At 38.1% G+C, this 13,523-nt stretch overlaps 1 protein-coding gene across 1 annotated transcript in view; it reads left to right on the top strand.

Moving 5' to 3' along the window:
• The window catches only part of igdcc3 (immunoglobulin superfamily, DCC subclass, member 3), a 102,219-nt gene that overhangs the window by 14,266 nt on the left and 74,430 nt on the right, over positions 1-13,523 (top strand). The window lies entirely within an intron of this gene.

The raw sequence follows: 13,523 nt of genomic DNA on the forward strand, positions 1-13,523 counted from the left end.
GCTAAAGTGAGTTTGATAGAAGCCACTGCCAGCTCATTTGCAGAGTCTTTCACAGAGCGCACTGTGTTAGAGCACGGCGTGGTGTAGACTCAGGCTACATTAACTTTGGATGAACTGAACATGAGGGACACAGGGGGCTGGGACAGGCCATTTGATATATGGACAATGGGCTCCTTCTATTTTTGAAGATAAATTGGCTTGTAGGATCCAGTCTGCCTTTTGTGCGCTGCTGTGGCGCTCCCGGTCGTGCTTGTGTTGTGATTTATATTACTAAATCTCAGCCTCTTGTATTGAACTTAACTATTAAACCCGGCCATGCTGTGCTCTTTTCCCTCTGCTTTTGTCGATGTCACAATAATCTGGAGTGCTGTTGTTCGCCCACTTGCTGGTCACAGGCACCAAGGATAAATTTGCTTTTCTAGCCATCCATACCCACCGTGGCCCCGTATGAATCGGGCCTTGTTCCCGTCCAGTGCTGAAACGTTGTTACTGTATTGTGCTTATGATTGGATTTTCATAAACTCAGCATGTGTTTGTGGCAACTAAAGATGACTTATTATCATTTGTCCGCTCTCATGTCGTCCAAAATGTGTTTGATCTTTTCATACAGATGCTGGGTAAATATAAAGGGCAAAAAGAAGAAAGAAAACAGAAGGGCCTTATGGAGGGTTCTTTATGTTCTCTTTAGCGGTTAGCAGGAGGTAGTTGTGTTGGCATAGCTGTAAATAGTAGCCGAGGGGAGAGCAGAGTTGGTCATTAAATGGATGTCAGGCAAGTGTTAATTTGAAAGCACACTGCAGTGCTAATGTGAAAGTGTGTTTTTGCGGTGATGTGAGGAATTCAGGGTCTCTTGCTGTTATTATATGGTGCTTCAGAAGGAATACGCTCTTAGCAATCAGGTCCTTTCTCTTCATCTTCACACAATGATTACTTACAGTAACCTGTTACCTTACACTCAAAGATTAACTTTGGAGAGCAGCAAAAAATGTTTGAATAGTTCCCTAAGTTAAAGAGGCGTCTTTATTTTATCAGACATGTTTATTTTTATTTATTTATTTATTTAAATATAAATATATAATATGTCATGCTGTCAAATATAGCTTGTTAACACCTGCAATTATTATTTGCAGTTTAACGCATTAAAAATATTTAACACAATTAACGCAGCATCCTTTAGCTAGCGTTACATTATATGACCAAGCTCTTATTCATGCAAATGCTTTTGAACCATTTAAGCGCGACAAGACACAAGAGAACACGGTGAAATGAAGAGAAACACAAAATTATGTAAAATGGCAGTTTGTCGAGTATTCTCATAAGCACTTAAATGAGTTAAATAAACTCTTAATTGAGCACAAAGTGTTGTCAGAAAATTGGATGCAGATCCGCTTCATGTGCAGCAGGTCTTAAAGGACTAGTTCACTTCAGAATTAAAACTTCCTTATAATTTACTTACCCCCATGTCATCCAGTCGAAAAGAAAATAAGGATTTTTCTCCATATAATGTCAAAAAGTATATAATATATATATATATATATATAATTTTTGTTTTTGTTTTTTTTGAAAATGAACGTTAGTTTCGCTAGATTAGACCCTTATTCCTTGTCTGGGATCGTGTAGAGCTATTTGAAGCTGCACTGAAATGGCAATTTTTTACCTTCAACCTGTTGGTAACTGTTGAAGTCCACTATATGGAGAAAAATCCTGGAATGTTTTCCTCAAAAACCTTAATTTCTTTTCGACTGAAGAAAGACACAAACATCTTGGATGACATGGGGGTGAGTAAATTATCAGGAAATTTGAATTCTGAAGTGAACTAATCCTTAAAAGTGACAGCATCCTCATAAACCTGCTTCAGTCTGCCATTAATGTTAATCCAAGAACAAAAGAAAAAGAAAATCACTCACTGCTCTTAATTGAATAACCTTTGTAGCTTTAATAAAAAATCATATATTTTAATCTAAATTATGCAGTAAAGACTGGATTTCCTAGATCAATTATTTAAATATACTGTCTTTATGTTGTTTCTAATTTGGAGATTAGATGTGAAATTGTTACAAAATGAAAATATATTAACTTTAATGTTAGGTGTGATTAATCATGATTAATTACACAAAATGTGATTAATTAGGTTTTTTTTTTTTTTTATCAATTGACAACACTAATAATATGTATACCCTTTACATAAAAGAAATAAGTAAGTAAATATTTTATGATAACACAAAGTAGTAATGACTCTTTTGCTTAGGTAAATATTCTCTGCTTTTCTCCCAGGTCATATTTTACATATATAAATATTTTAAAATGTTATTTAAAATTGCAGTTTAGTAATATTAATAAGCGTATGTTCTGTTTATTGATCTTGATCCTGCTTTTATTGCCAGCTTGTGTACATAAAGAATACACATGAATCTGTCATGTATATGGTCTGAATGGACAGTTTGCAGAGATATTGAGCTCTGTGTTTAATGCAGTGTGGTCAGTGATGACATGCCTAATTAACATCTTTTTATCAACTGCCTCATACGTTTACAATTGATTCTGTCTCCGTAAAGCAAAACAGTGTCTCAGACATTTAGCTCTGCGGCCGTATTGTGTGACACAGAAAGACATCTCTGCCTGCGGTCTTGTCACACATGCGTGCACACACACACATGGGCACCCCATGCTGTGCCAAATCTGAACACAGCAGTCCATTTGTTGGCCTTGCAGTGAGGTGTGTGTGATGTGAAGATCGTTGACTTGTGCATGCACACGCACACAGTGAAGTGAGACTGACACACTGTGTGTAGACGGTGCACTGCTGTGTTGTGGTACATACTCTGGCTCCGCTCCCAGTGGGCCAGTGGTTAGTGGCTGGCCTCTGAAGTTACGCTGCCTCTGCCACGCCACAGGGAACAGTCATCTCGGCTCGCTGGACTGGTGAACCTTTAAACCCACACTCTCTGGGGTTCTGATTGGTAAAGGTCAGTGCATAGTTACTTTTTAGAGCCTTTTTGTGAATTCTCATCAGGGCCAGAGAGGAATATGCGTGCTTTCTGCATAAATTATGGGTGAACAATAGCTGCGAGATAGAGTGGGATGCAATTCTAATAGCATAGGAGATGAAGATCTATTGTTGGACTAAATGATTGGCAAGCAAAGCTGGGTGGACAATGATTGATGTAATGCATTAGCTATAGGTACCATCTATATACTGTAACATCAGATCTGGGTACATACAAAATGAGCACCTAGTGGGTTTTAAAGGGTTAGTTAACCCAAAAATGAAAATTATGTCATTAATTACTCAACCTCATGTCGTTCCACACCCATAAGACATTTGTTCATCTTCAGAACACAAACTAAGATATTTTTGATGAAATCCGATGGCTCAGTGAGGCCTGCATTGCCAGCATTTCCTTTTCCAAAGTGACCAATCAGAAAGCTAATAAAGACATATTTTAAAGGTGCCATCGAATTGAAAATTGAATTTACCTCGGCATAGTTGAATAACAAGAGTTCAGTACATGGAAATGACATACAGTGAGTCTCAAACTCCATTGTTTCCTCCTTCTTCTATAAATCTCATTTGTTTAAAAGACCTCCGAAGAACAGGCGAATCTCAACATAACACCGACTGTTACGTAACAGTCGGGATCATTAATATGTATGACCCCAATATTTGCATATGCCAACCCATGTTCAAGACATTAGACAAGGGCAGCCAGTAACGTCTGGATCTGTGCACAGCTGAATCATCAGACTAGGTAAGCAAGCAAGAACAATAGCGAAAAATGGCAGATGGAGCAATAATAACTGACATGATCCATGATATCATGATATTTTTAGTGATTTTTGTAAATTGTCCTTCTAAATGTTTTATTAGCATGTTGCTAATGTACTGTTAAATGTGGTTAAAGTTACCATCGTTTCTTACTGTATTCACGGAGACAAGAGCCATCACTGTTTTCATTTTTAAACGCTTGCAGTCTGTATAATTCATAAACACAACTTCATTCTTTATAAATCTCTCCAACAGTGTAGCATTAGCCATTAGCCACAGAGCATATAGCCTCAAACTCATTCAGAATCAAATGTAAACATCCAAATAAACACTGTACTTACACAAATAGACAGGCTGCATGACGAACACTTTGTAAAGATCCATTTTGAGGGTTATATTAGCTGTGTAAACTTTATGCAGTAAAAGAGTCGAGAACTCGGGAGGGGGCGGAGAGTGCACGATTTAAAGGGGCCGCAGCATGAATCGACGAGTACTTTTTGTGTGCCAGAAAAACAAAATAATGACTTTATTCAACAATATATCTAGTAAATATATCAAACTAATATCTAGTGATGGGCGATTTCAAAACACTGCTTCATGAAGCTTCGAAGCTTTACAAATCTTTTGTTTCGAATCAGTGGTTCGGCGTGTATCAAAATGCCAAAGTCACGTGAACTATTGAAATTTCGAAACACTTATGATGTAACGAAGCCTTGTTTACTGAAATCACATGATTTTGGTTCTCTGAACCACTGATTCGAAACAAAAGTTTTGTAAAGCTTCAAAGCTTTATGAAGCAGTATTTTGAAATCGGCTATTGTTTAATAAAGTTATTTTGTTTTTTTGGCGCACAAAAAGTATTCTCGTGGATTTATAATATTAAGGTTGAACCACTGTACAGTCACATGAACTGTTTTAAATATGTTTTTAGTACCTTTCTGGGCATTGAAAAAGAAAATGATCTTGCTGGCAATGCAGGCCTCACTGAGCCATCGGATTTGATAGAAAATATCTTAATTATTGTTCCGAAGATGAACAAAGGTCTTATGCGTGTGGAACAACATGAGGGGGGAGTTATTAATGACTGAATTTTCATTTTTGGGTGAACTAACCCTTTAAATATGGAATGAGAAAGTGCTTTAATAGATTTAAAAGAGTTTAATTAAATTGAAAGGGAATAAATGGCACATTTAGAAAGAAATTACCTTAAATATAAGGAAATAACAGCTGATAAAATCTCTCAGGATGAAGCTCAGTGTTGACTTTCTCTTTGAGTAAAGGTGATACCTGTGAAGGAAACAGAGATATTTTGAAAAAAAAATGTTTACATAATAGAGCACATGGACAACAACAGAATTTAGGAGGAGTTTCTTAATAGTCTCTTAAAGTTGAAGGTGAAGTGTGTACTAATTTCTGCGAACTAGCGGCATCAATTGGAATTTCTTATTGTATTAGTGACCCATTGTGTCAAAAATACAGCAACAAACATTGGCCCAACCTTTTTTTTGATAATTGCACTAGTGCCACAGAAAGTTAATGCTTGAGAAATGCATGTCGCAATGTAAAGGAAGTAGTAATAGATTTTTTTTTCTTGCGTATTGTCCATCTGAGTGAAATGGATTATTAAAAAAATGTTGGTTGTTGATGACTGCATTGGTTGTTGATTGGATGAAGGTAGATCTGAATGTGAGCTTGCAGTTGATGTAAAAAAAGAACAGTGCTTGAGATAAATGATAGAAGTCCATCATACATTCCCAGAGAGAAGTCTGTCGTTTCACTGGAAGATCATTAAAAATTATGAGGTCAAAGCAATGAAACATGATTGGACGAATTGTTCACAATAAGATCATAACATGCATTTAGATAATAGATAGGATGAATTTTCATCTCATTCTGAGTTTAAAGTTTCTTGCTACATATTGTCTCTGACTTTTAGTGTACAAAAATACACAGATTGTAGAACTCCAGGGTGCTTTGAAGATTTTATCATGGTACATGGCCAAACACATAGTAATATCTGGGTACATGGCAAATGTTATTGTGTCATGCCCAAAAAAACAAAACAAAAACAAGATCATAGTAACAACATGGTTCATTCACGCATCCTGAGACAGTATTTCTGAAAAGCTGGGTAAGTATATGCTATATAACAGCACTCAAGTCCAACTATTCTTTCCTTTCATGTTCAAACACCATTAACAACCTATGCTCTTAGCACATCCTCAAGTAATAATGGGCGTACACTTCCTGTTTGTCAGCTTGTCTATAATAAACGACCCCAGCTTTGATTCAAATTGATAAGAGCTGTAGGATCACGACTGATACTCAGTGACCTTTTGATCCCTGCACTGAGAGCTTGAGCAGTGATAGTGGGCTCCATCTAAATGAAGCATGTGTCCACTGTTTGAGTCTTTGTACATTTTCCTTTTATTGTCTGACCTGTGACAAATATTTAAGTCATGTATAAGAGAGAGTATGTGTGCTTGGTTTCAAAAGGAATGATGAGTATCAGAGTGCCAGCACTCAGGGCATGGCCTCTGTATCCATGAATCTTTAGAAGTGTACAGGATAAAGGAAGAACAGGCTTAATGGCCAACTAGAGTCTCACTCTCCTATCCACAGGGCCACTCTCACACAGCTGAAATGACGTTCTTCTCATTTTACATTGGTACATGTGCATGAGCAGACTTCCCTCAGGCCTTCAGCTACAATCAATGAGACGCTAATAGTTCTTACAGATGTCCTGCTGGAGATGGAGTTTGATCTTCAAGAGATTACATGGGTTTTTTACAGACTGCCTTGGGTTTTGTATAATGACATGAGGCAAAATTCATAGTAGTATTCGCTCTGAACCGTGCCCGAGTTCAACCCCAAAAAGCCCGGTTCGTTTGACAAGTGTGATCGCTCTGTTCCATGCCCGGGCACGGTTCGTTTAGCCGTCCCTGTCCCGCTTGGAAGATGTGGGCCAGAGCGCGGTTCGCATGCAGTATGAGCGCTAACCATCCCTGAGCCCAGAATAGCTGCTACTTTTGTGTGTGCTGCTGTCATCATTATGACGGCAAACATCTTTATTACTACTCTGATAGTACACTTATCAATTCATGAAATTAATTTGAGTGTATTTGGGTTATTACGGGTCTGCTTCTCACCTTTATTGATGAACAGGAATTGTAGTTTGCGAGTAAAGCTGCAAATTCCTCCATTAACGTCAGCTGCCTCTGTAATAATCCTCTTGATACGTGCAAGTGAAAATTGATGTGTGGCATAAATGCTAAATATATTAGGCAGTATCTTAGCGAAAGTGCATTTCTTCCTGTTTTTTTACATTCAAAAAGTTGCATTGTATATGACGTACACGTGCTCCGGTACAGAACGTTAAGAGCAGTGTGAGTGCAGGCCAGCGGGGGAGAGGGAAGGGAGGACAGTCGTGCTCGGGCTCGGTTCAAGGCAACCGTGCCTAGTGTGAGTACACCCTAAGTTGGGTCTTTCTTCATTCTGGCATTTTGTTTTATGTTGTTCACCATCTCATTTTATCTTGCTCTGTCTGTGTGAGGTACTAGTAAATTTGTTTCCTGCTGAGACTTGAGACATCTTCATCACATTGTGCATTTGCTTTTATAGTGTTGGATTGCACTTTATAGCTGTAAGGCGCACACTGTGGCTGGTTGCGTAAACTCTTTGGACTAGTCTTACAAGTTAGTCATCTAATTTTATTCATCATAACCTTTAAAAGTCAGTTACGTAAAAAGGTAGATTGGTCTTGTTTGAAATCGAAAAGACTGATTATACCCCTAACTAACTGCTTGTTGGTCAGACTAGTTGTTAAGACACCATAACAGTGGCTAGGTTTATGCAACTGGCCTTTGGTTCACTCAAAAAATGACAAATGTGTCATTTTCTTACCCTCATGTCATGCCAGACTAATTTTATTATTTCCTTTTATGTACAGAAAAAAAGAAAGGAAGTTGTACAGGTTTGAAATGACATGATGGTGAGTAAATGAAAAGATTTTAAAGGGTTAGTTCACCCAAAAATGAAAATTCTGTTATTAATGACTCACCCTCATGTTGTTCCAAACCCATAAGACCTCCGTTCATCTTCGGAACACAAGATATTTTAGATTTCGTCCGAGAGCTTTCTGTCCCTTCATTGAAAATGATGATGTTTTTATTACCTTTCTGGACATGGACAGTCTACCGTACATACAAAGTAGTCCATGTGACATCAGTGGGTTAGTTAGAAGTTTTTGAAGCATCGAAAATACATTTTGGTCCAAAAATAACAAAAACGACTTTATTCAGCATTGTATTCTCTTCCGGGTCCGTTGTCAATCCGGGTTCACGACTCCGCAGTGACGCTGCTGACATAAGACGCTGCTGATATGTTATCTGGTGCGCCAGAGCTTCGTTTACAGTCTGAGGGAGACGCACGCTGTATTCAAGCTATTCTACATTGTTTGTAATTTGGTATTGCTATATTTTTTTAAATTTTGCGTAAGTGTGCATGTCGCGGATGTCTTAATCGCCAAAAACAAACACGTAAAAGTGCATTACCAACGCCGACAGATGAAAGGATTCAATGGAATCAATTCAATGGAAAGGATTCCAGAAGAGAATACAATGCTGAATATAGTCGTAGTTTTTGTTATTTTTGGACCAAAATGTATTTTCGATGCTTCAAAAAATTCTAACTAACCCACTGATGTCACATGGACTACTTTGATGATGTTTTTATTACCTTTCTGGACATGGACAGTATACCGTACATACATTTACAATGGAGGGACAGAAAGCTCTCGGAGTAAATCTAAAATATCTTAAACTGTGTTCCGAAGATGAACGGAGGTCTTACGGGTTTGGAACGATATGAGGGTGAGTCATTAACCCTTTCGATCGTGAGTATAAAATATTCTAACTGTCCCCCCAGAGTGAGTTTTTTTAAGGCGACCGTTATTTTAGAACGTTCGCCTTTAATGTTTCCATAGCGACGCGTCTTGCGTGTCATGAGCGCTGAATGCAGCAACAATAACACTGTATGACAGATGGATTGCTATTTTTTTGTTTTTCCTTTTTTATATAAAATATTCGCAAAATTGCTTACCATGTCATCAACTATCTGATATTCCGATTCTCAAATATGTGTAAGTGAGTGTGCTTTGTCGTTTTAAAACCTTTATAAATGATCTTTATCTTGATCTATAATGCGAGATGGGCGCCGCCATCTTAGTTTGCGCTGCAGTTCACAGAGTCCTGTCAGTCGGGTTTACAGCAGGTTAATTCATCATTTTCGTCCGAAATATATGCAAGTAAGTGGCTGGTGAACTGGAAGAATAATAGAGTAAACTTCATAGTTACTTAGGCCCATTATGTGTGTCTGATATGAATAAATGTCGCCAAATTATATTTGTTATTGCTGCTTCCACTGATGTCGGACATCAATGTGTAAATTATAAACGCTTAATGTATTGTTTTAATGGTGCTTATGCATATTTAAATGTCTGAAACCTTAAAATAAACATTATGTGCCTGAAAACACTGCATAGCTGTGATATATGACAAGAGCTGCGCGCGTCCGTCTTGTAGCCAGAGCGCAAAAGCACAGTTTGAATCTGGCAGTTATGTGACGTCGCTGAACGTTCGAAATCCCATATGTGGTACCGTATGCCCAGGGGCACTGAAATAAAAATCCCATATGTGGGACCGTACCGCTCAAAGGGTTAATGACATAATTTTCATTTTTGGGTGAACTAACTCTTTAAGTTTTTCATCATTCATTTAAGGTAGACATGAAATGGAAAATCATTGTATTTTCTAAACTCATCTAAGGGTGAACAATTCATCCATGCCAACGTTTCATATTTACATATTTTTTGTAACACTTTTTTTTAACAATTTTTACTTAACTTTTATCATAACTAGATCTTCCAGTCAATGACAGACTTCTGGTGACTTCAGGCTTCCTGATTTCTTCAATCATTTATTCTGCATAAACTCTGCCCCTTTCTTGCAAGTGACTATAAGTTCACATTTAGCCGATCGCCATCCATCCAATCAATAACCATTGGAATCAAGTCCCTGCCCTACATGTTTTTTGATAATCCATTTCACTCAAATGTATGTCAGAAGATAGTACAGTTGCTTCCAATACATCACTTCTATGATGAGCTGAATGTGCTGTGATAGGTCTGTGTAAAGAAAGCCAATGTTTCCTACAGACTAGAGGTGAACGTTTAATCACAAGAACATGATCTTGAGTCAAACACCCATGCAATCTCATTCCTAATTGACAACGATTTGCCTGTGTCTGTTAAACCTTTGACACTGCTGCTGACTCAGGAAGAGCAGTTGTCATAAATAGATACTGTATGAAACTGTATGAGTTTTTCAACCACACAGTACAGTTATTTCTGTGTTACAATAATTCAGATTATCACAAAAGTACTGGGATAAAAGTTTATAGTTCAGATATAAACACTGATGTCTACTTTAGTGATTGAAGTAGAGCAAATTACCTTTTAAAAGTAAGCTTTAAATAACGATCGTGTAGATTATATTGTTACACCACTTTTTGGCGATGAGCGACTGTTAAAAAATGCATTTGTTCAAGAGATTTGTTCAGCTCTGATTCATTCAGTAATGAAACGTGAAGTATTTATGAGTGAGTCATTGAATCATTTATTCAAACCGATTTTAAAAAAACTAAATAATTCATTTAAAGGTGACCTATTATGCCCCTTTTGACAAGACGTAATATAATTGTCTGTTGGGTGTGATTTGGGCGTGAGCAAAATCAAGCTGTTTTTGTGGGTGGGTTGCTTTAAATGCAAATGAGCTTGTGCTCCCTGCCTCCAAGATCGCTCGTCATTCCAATACACTGAGGCATACATAGGCAGCATTTAACATAGGTATGGCATGTATTTTGTGGATGTTTGCTAAAATTCAATTCAGAATGAGTTTGATAGCGTGATGCACGGCTAACGTGGCTAAAGCTACACACTGTTAGAGAGATTCAATAAGAATGAAGATGTGTTTATGAAGTAACAACAGTTATACAGACTGCAAGCATTTTCGGGTTAAAAATGAAAATAACGAAATGGCTCTGGTCTCCGTTAATACAGTAAGAAACAATGGTAACTTTAGCCACACATTACATTAGCAACGTGTTAACGAAACACATTCAGGGAGACAATTTGCAAACATCACAAAATAAATATATATGAAATTGGATCATAAACAGTTGGTATCGATCCATCGTTGGGAATCAATTTCTGTGCAAATCCTGTGTTTTACTGACGATCATGTGAAGCATTCTAGTGTTAATGACTTGCACATACTGTTATATGAATTTATTTGGACACATTCCCTTCATAAATGAAATTACACCACTGCGTCCTAAGTGGCTCAGATTCCAGGAGTTTATGGAAACCCATATGTTTACTATTATAGCCATTAACAGATCAGTGATAATGTTTACATAGCTGAGACATATCACAAGCTCAGGGATGGTCTTTCTTGAGTGCTGCTGTCCTGCAGAGGCAGGTCCAATTCGCCTACCTTCACGTAGCTTTAGTAATCCTGAAGACGTTCAAGTGTGTTTGATCAGGTTTGTAGCTAAACTGCGGGACAGCTGCTGCTGTGGCACTCCAGGACCAATGTTACTCGTCGCTTGCGAAAACATGGCAGATCCTCAGGTGGAAACATACAGATTCAGGGGGCGGTAATATTATAAGAACATCCTATTCCTATGTCACAAGGGGAGTCAAATCAGAACGGCTCGATTTTTCACATGCTTGTAGAGAAAGGCTTACCAAAACAAAGTTACTGGGTTGTCCTTTTTCACATTTGCCTTTTTTCACAAGTGCCCAATTATAGCATTTAAACATGGGAAAAGTCAGATTAAAAAGTCAAATTAATTAAACATTTTCAAATAGACTGCAGCAGTTAACATTTTGTCACAACCTCTAGTAAATTACATGTTGTTTTATTTAGTAGTCTGTTTAGAATCATGAGAGAATTGTGATCTCTATTTGGAACAAAAAAAATTGTGATTCTTAATTTATCCAGAATCGTGCAGCTCTACTACAAACTCGTTTTTTGCAGTAGGTGCTCTGACAGATTCAGTGAGTTCATTCAGCTAAGACTTCATCAGATTGGTTCAAATCAATAACTTGTGCGTCTTTTGTGCGATTCATAAAATAAGAGTAATTTGTTCCACTTTGTTTGTTATTGAGCTCTGGCAGTGAAGACTATGCTATAGAACAGCATGTCTTGGCATTTTTTATTCACAGTACACTGTCTTTTTATCTCACCACATTCAATTCAGACTGCATGCTTGGTTGAAATATGATATCTTTCGCTGTTGCCCTGCAGATTGAATAGTGGCGCAGGAAACGCTGCTCGTAATCGTGGTGTGTTATAGGCACAAAATCATTTCTCTGTTGAAGATAGCAAATTATTAGAGACACCTAGGAAAGAGAAACGTGATAACAGGATGGAGAGTAAGAGATTTGATGTGGCTCTGTGCAATGTATATTAAGAAAACTAAAGTCGTTTTAAATGAAGCAGTATATTAACTTCCCATCTCTCAATGAGACATTTACAGTAGGAATGGGATAAATGTACCTGGTTCTTTGCTGCCAAGGAGCTTTGTGACACCGCAGGCAGGCTGTTTGTATAGCCAGCACATTGAGTCTAATAAAAAGAGGGAGATGTGTAATGGCCAACCACCAGTCGGGCTGCTTTAGCATACAAGAGGCTTTCCACCCATTACAGCACTCTTTCATCCTTTTAGACGCCACCAGTGTTGCACAGGCTGTTAGGAGAGCCCTTTCTCCTGCTAAGTGAGGTGACATAGATCTGCTCCTTAGTCCTCAAACTGATCAAAGGACTTTTTTTTTTTTTTGCCCCTATGTTTTTGTGTCTTTTCTGGTTTTGTGCACATTTTTCGAGACACCGGCTCAATTTGCACTTTGGGGTAATTTTGGCCCACTGGTGTGAAGAGAGATCTCTACCATCGCAAAAGAGGGTGTGATTAGCAAGGTTCTTTACAACCCCCCTTCCGCCCCCAAAACGGCCACTCTTTCCATAAATTACGCTTCCCCTTTTTGCTTGTCGACCATTTCTGTGAGCACACAGTCGGGTGCTGAGCTCCCGCCGCCGCTCTCAATCACACGGCCCTTTCAGGAAACACTTATTTTTGTAAATGTTTCATCTTTGATGGTTTCGTTGCCTCTTTTTCTCCATCTCCTCCCTTTTCTCGTTCTTTCTTTCTCCTTTTCGCTTGTGGATCCTCATTAGCTGGGCCTCAGGAAGCTTTTCATAGTTTGAATGAATCGTGGAAACGGTACAGTGGATTGTGACGCACAGTTTATTCCTGTTTCCTGCCCTCCTCTTGAGCCTGTCACCAAGCAACTGATCATAAAAGCCACCACCCATTACCAAACAGCTCTCCTGGATCAATCGGAACGCATGCGCTTTTGTTCTTTTCTTTAGCGTCAATTGTTAAAGAGTTTAAGCTTTAAGTATTAATTTATTCTTTCTCACCCTCTCATTCAGCCTTCTTGCGCTGTAATTGACTCTGTCAACTCTGGAGGGGATTTGCTTGAATTAAGATGGAAAGGCTAAACTGAAAGAAGAGTTGAGGCCAAGAATGATTGAAGAGGGAAATGCAAATAAACACAAACGGATCGCTACATTTTCACATATATACAGCTTTCTACAGTTCAGCTCACTTTATGATTTAACACAGGATAAATGCG

This window comes from Chanodichthys erythropterus, chromosome 11 (genome assembly GCF_024489055.1).
Source record: "Chanodichthys erythropterus isolate Z2021 chromosome 11, ASM2448905v1, whole genome shotgun sequence".
Classification (NCBI taxonomy): domain Eukaryota; kingdom Metazoa; phylum Chordata; class Actinopteri; order Cypriniformes; family Xenocyprididae; genus Chanodichthys; species Chanodichthys erythropterus.